The sequence below is a fragment of the Sinocyclocheilus anshuiensis genome, unplaced genomic scaffold, assembly GCF_001515605.1.
Source record: "Sinocyclocheilus anshuiensis isolate Anshui unplaced genomic scaffold, SAMN03320099.WGS_v1.1 scaffold1301, whole genome shotgun sequence".
Classification (NCBI taxonomy): Eukaryota; Metazoa; Chordata; class Actinopteri; order Cypriniformes; family Cyprinidae; genus Sinocyclocheilus; species Sinocyclocheilus anshuiensis.
In genome coordinates, this window is record NW_015551135.1 from 1 (window position 1) to 6303 (window position 6303).

The window sequence follows — 6303 nt, forward strand, 5'->3', positions numbered from 1 at the left end:
AAAATCCCAAACTTTCATAAAGAGCTCAGTCTATGGAGTTAGCATTACGTTACCTCCTCTGAAAAAGGTTAAGATGCTAACGGACTTGTTCGAAGACACTAACCATTTCTATGAAGTAAATTCAACAGAAGCGGGTCAAATACAAGCAAGAGAAGTGTCAGAAACAGTTGCATATGATATTTGTGCGATTTAATGTACTTAACTTACCGAAAGCACTGAAAACAGCAGCGAGAGAGGAGCGTGCAGCTTGTCAGTGCTGTCAGTCGCCCCGTTTCCATGGCAACTCCCTCCGCTCCAGTGTTTGATTGCTACTCCAAAGTTCAGCGCGCGCTCATAAAACACGCATAATTTACATAAATAAACATATAAAGATTTCGTAAATAACTTATATCTAATTAAATTATTATTAAATCATCCATTTAAGTTTTTTTTTGTAGTTCTATGACCCATTCATATGTGAAAAATGCCACCCCTGCACGTGGTAGTCACACAAAACAGCACTTTTATAGTCATAAGTATAAAAGTATAACAAGTTTAAGTTTTATAGGTTAAGATTTGGTGTTTTTTTTTTTTTTTTTTCCAAAACCTCACCCCCCTTTTTACCCTATTCAAGTATAAAAGTATAACAAGTTTAAGTTTTATAGGTTAAGATTTGGTGTTTTTTTTTTTTTTTACAAACACTCAACCCCCTATTTAACCTATATCAGACGTTATGATTTCGATCAGACGCGTCGGCTGTGTCGGTTGATGAGTCAACGTGACTTCGATGTTGAATCGATGGTTTGTTTTCAGCGAAATAACGTTCTGATGTTCTGACCAAATAGTGAACGTTGATTCAACATCGAAATTTGATTGACGACCGATATTGACCTTTACAACCAAAAATGTATATATAGCTGTTAGTCTTTGTTCACTTTAAGGGGCGGGGATAGTCCGGCGCGGCGGGAGGACGGGCTAGAGAGAGTTCAGAGTTAGTTGGAAGAGTGAGAGCACAGAGCGGCGAGTGCTTTTCTTTCTTGTTTTCCTTCTGTTTCCTTCGGTGTACGGCGTGGGTTACGGCCATAACAGTAACCCTCCTTCAGTGCTTTAATAAAGTTACAGAGCGACTGAGAACGCCTGGTTCATTAGTAGCGAAACGCTACAATATTAATCAAATGGTGATTCCAACATTATATAAATGTAAATGAATATGGGGGGAGGGGAATCTATACAATTAATAGTGATATTTGATAAAATCTTTGATTTTTTTTTCAGGATTCGTGGACTTGACGCGAGATCTGAGCATTCACCTACGAGATGAATTACGGGGCGCGGGCGAAAGTGAAACGAGAGGAGCCGGAGGAGATTGTAAGAGAGAAAGGCGAGTGTTTGTGGACACACGGGCCGGCGGCGGATCCACACTGGGCTCAGAGATAAGCGGCCAGAATGAGAGACACTTTCATGCTACAAACTGCTGAAGCTGGCTTGGCGCCTCCCTTCCCTCCGCGCGCTGAGTTTGATAATGGCGCCGACATGACTGCGCAAGCGCGGGCCGGCATGACGCACTCTCGCGATGACGAGAAGGCACAGAATGTAAACAATAATGGCGGCTCTCAGGCCCGCAGGGAATTCACGAGAGACTGTGACATGCACGCTATAAAAACACCACGGTTCTCCGGTAAGACGGATTGGAATGCATTCAAAGCCCAATTTGAACTGTTAGCTGATGCTGCAGGCCTGTCTGAAAATCATAAAGCTCTGCAGTTAGCGCTGTCCCTCACTGAGGATGCGGCTGCCTGTCTCCTATTATTGAGTCCTGCTGAAAGGAATGATTATAATTAATTGGTAGGGGCTCTTCACAGATGATTTGGACAATGTAACCAGCCTGTCCTTTTAAGGACAGAATTTCATAACCGACGCAGACGACAAGGTGAGCCCCTCCGCGTTTTAGCTAATGACATTGAATGTTTATGTAAACGCGCCTATGCTGAAATGCCGCCATCAGTCCAGAACGAGCTCACTAGAGACAGATTTATCCAGGCGCTAACTCCAAGAGAACTCCGTGTGCAAACGCAGCTGGCTCACCCGACCACACTGAGTGAAGTGCTAGAACTGGCTATTGAAAGAGAGATATTGGGGGCAGAAATGGATGCTGATGTAATGATGCCAATAGTGAGAGCTGTGGAAATGACTGAATTGCGCACAAGGGCACCCGCATGGATGGATAATTCTACAAATGCTGTGACGCTGCGCTCGAGCCGCTCCACCTCAGAGCCCCGCCCACGCCGCCGACCTTTAGTTTGCTGGGGCTGTGGCCAGCCAGGCCATCTGATCAGACAGTGCCCCAGGTTCAGTCAAACGCAGGGAAACGCCCAGGGGCCCGTGTAGATGGGGGGACACGGGCCCGTGATAACATTTCCCATAAGTCACCCCTGGCTGAGTTTGAGGAGAACGGGGTTGAACCACGCCCTGCAGAGACTGTTATGATAGTGGGCTGGTCTTATGTGGGAAATTTCTGCCACATTCCCATTCTAGTGGAGGGAGTCGGTTGCACTGCCCTTGTTGACACCGGTTCAAATGCAACCCTGGTTCGGCCTAATCTAGTTCCATTGGGGACAGCTTTGGAGCCAACATCCGCTCGTCTGAAAACTGTGACTGGTGACTTTGCACCAATAAAAGGGAAAGGGCTCTTCCTGTTTGACATAGGAGGTCTGTCTGTGTCGTTCCATGCTTGGGTGACCGAAGTGCAGGACCCATGCATTTTGGGACTAGATTTTTTAAGGGCCGTTGGCTGTGTGTTGGACCTATGTAGAGACTCACTTACCCTCCCTGATGGACGTTCTGTGCAACTGACCCATCCTGCTCCAAACCTGACCCCAGTGTCCCTACCTGTGTATTCGGCAGACACATCTAAACATACCCTTGCTGTGGAAAAAACAGCCTGCGAGCCATTGTCTCACACCATAGAAGCCCTGCCCGTTAGTTCCAATTGCCACACACAACGCAGTCCTGATTGTGATATTACAACCCCCTTTTCCCTTGGTCCGTTAACACCCACTGGCTCTTGTTCAGAGGATGGAATGTGCAATGACGAGAGAGAAACTAGGATCGCAGCTTTGAGGGACATTTGGTCAAAAAACTGTGATGGCTTAAGTGAGCAACAAAAAGTGCGCTTGTGGGAACTCATGGAGGATTTCAAGGACATTTTTGCTCTTAATGAGAATGAAGTGGGCCTAACTCACTTAGTGCAGCATGTTATTGACACAGGAGATGCCCACCCTATAAGAGTAAGACCTCGTCGTCTCCCTCTGGCCCGACAGGAAGCTGCGGATAAGGAATTGGAGGAAATGATACAGTCAGGTATTGTTGAGCCATCAGAGAGTCCGTGGGCTTCAGCAGTGCTAATGGTGCCGCAAAAAAATTGTTCCAGATGGCGATTCTGCATAGATTATAGGCAGCTCAACAAAGTTACAGAAAAAGATTCATATCCCCTACCTAGAGTAGATGAGTCACTTGACTTGGTGGCTGGTTCATCCTGGTTCTCCACCCTTGACTTGAGGAGCGGATACTGGCAAGTGCCATTGTCTCCTGAGTCTGCTCCCAAAACCGCATTCCGTACAAATAAAGGCCTCTGGCAGTTCAAGGTCCTTCCGTTTGGGCTCTGCAATGCTCCCGCCACATTCGAACGGCTCATGGACAAGGTACTGGAAGGAGTCCCTCGCCGTGAGTGTCTTGTATATTTGGATGATCTTCTAGTCCACGGTGAGTCTTTCGATGAAGCATTTGAATCCCTCCGTCGGGTGCTGGGAAGAGTAGCGGCAGCAGGTCTGAAGCTGCATCCAGATAAGTGCCACCTTATGAGGCGGGAGGTTGAATTCCTTGGTCACAAATTGGGAAGGGAGAGCATAGGCACCCTGGAGGAGAAAATGAACACCATCAGAGACTGGCCAACCCCTACAGACCTGAGACAATTGAAAAGTTTTCTGGGACTAGCCTCTTACTATAGGAGATTTGTAAAGGGATTCTCGTGCATAGGGGCACCACTCTTCCGCCTCCAGCAGAAAGACCATGCCTTTGTCTGGACTGATGAGTGCCAGAAGGCATTTGATACACTTCGGCAGGCGTTGATTGAGGCTCCGATCCTTGTTCCACCTGACGCCGCACTGCCTTTTATTTTAGACACGGATGCAAGCAATGTTGGCATGGGGGCGGTGTTATCGCAGGAAGGGCCTGACGGAGAAAGGGTGGTGGCATACTTTAGCAGGGTCTTTAACAAGAGTGAGAGGCGCTATTGTGTCACCAGACGTGAGCTCCTTGCAGTGGTAATGGCAGTGAGGCACTTCAAATACTACCTGTGTGGCACACTATTCACGATAAGGACAGACCATGCGGCGCTCCAATGGTTGATGTCCTTTAAGGAGCCTGAAGGTCAAGTGGCTGGAAGAACTACAGTCCTACAACTTTACAGTATTGCACAGAGCTGGATCTAGCCACACCAATGCCGATGCCTTGTCGCGTCGTCCTTGTGCTGCTGAGGGCTGCCGTCATTGTGAAAATAAGGAGACTCGGGAGAAAGAGCTGGGTCAAGAGAATGAGGCAGCACAACTTGCATGTGGGGCACTGAGGGTGGTTGACGCACCAGAGTGGCAGTTGCAGCAGGAACAGGATGACGATCTGAGGCCTGTGCTGCGTTGGTTAGGAGCGAAACAGAGACCTGAGTGGGGAGATATTGCAGGGTGCTCGTTGGCCACAAAAGGACTGTGGTCCAAATTCAACACACTGCGGCTCAGCGAAGGAGTGCTCCAGCGGGCATGGAAAGAGCCTGCCACGGGGGAAGACAGATGGCAAGTGGTAGTGCCCAAGGTACTGAGGGAAGCAGTGCTTACAGCTTGCCATGGAAGTACGGGGACTTGACATTTCGGGGTGTCCAAAACACTCCGCCGTCTTCGCCAAGGGTTCTACTGGGGTCAGCACAGAAGGGATGTAGAGGATTTTTGCCGCAGATGTGATGCCTGTGCAGCCTATAAAGGCCCTCTTGACCGGTCCCATGCTGAACTCCAGCAGCAAGCTGTAGGGGCACCAATGGAAAGAGTAGCTGTGGACATCATGGGCCCCTTCCCCATCACAGAGAGAGGTAACCATTTTGTACTCACTGCTATGGACTATTTTACAAAGTGGCCCGAGGCCTATGCGATACCAAACCAGGAAGCAGAGACAGTGTCGGAAGCACTGGTAGAAGGGATGTTCAGCAGGTTCAGTATGGCAGAGGTCATTCATAGCGATCAGGGGAGGAATTTTGAATCCAAGCTGTTTGCGGCCCTGTGTGAACGGCTTGGCATGCAGAAAACACGCACAACACCATTGCATCCACAAAGCAATCCACTCCAGTTGTTCAGGAGCCCATTTCCCCAAACACCCCACAACCAGCCACTTCTCCTGGACTTTCCCCTGTGTCCCATGTCCCTACCCCCCATTTCCTGACGGGCCCAGATCCCCAGACTGTTGTGCGGCCAAAGAGGCAGAGGCGCCCGCCTGGGCACCTTAAAGACTTTGTTTGCCCCCTCATGGACGAGGATTCTTCTTTATAAGGGGGTGGGGGGGGCAGTGTGATGTTGCTGTAAATGTTGAAGGACATTTGTTAATGTCATGATGTTAAGCAATGTTCATTTTAGCAATAACTGGTTATAGCTGTTAGTCTTTGTTCACTTTAAGGGGCGGGGATAGTCCAGCGCGGCGGGAGGACGGGCTAGAGAGAGAGTTGAGAGTTAGTTGGGAGAGTGAGAGCACAGAGCAGCGAGTGCTTTTCTTCCTTGTTTTCCTTCTGTTTCCTTCGGTGTACGGCGTGGGTTACGGCCATAACAGTAACCCTCCTTCATCCAGCGGGCATGGAAAGAGCCTGCCACGGGGGAAGACAGATGGCAAGTGGTAGTGCCCAAGGTACTGAGGGAAGCAGTGCTTACAGCTTGCCATGGAAGTACGGGGACTTGACATTTCGGGGTGTCCAAAACACTCCGCCGTCTTCGCCAAGGGTTCTACTGGGGTCAGCACAGAAGGGATGTAGAGGATTTTTGCCGCAGATGTGATGCCTGTGCAGCCTATAAAGGCCCTCTTGACCGGTCCCATGCTGAACTCCAGCAGCAAGCTGTAGGGGCACCAATGGAAAGAGTAGCTGTGGACATCATGGGCCCCTTCCCCATCACAGATAGAGGTAACCGTTTTGTACTCACTGCTATGGACTATTTTACAAAGTGGCCCGAGGCCTATGCGATACCGAACCAGGAAGCAGAGACGGTGTCGGAAGCACTGGTAGAAGGGATGTTCAGC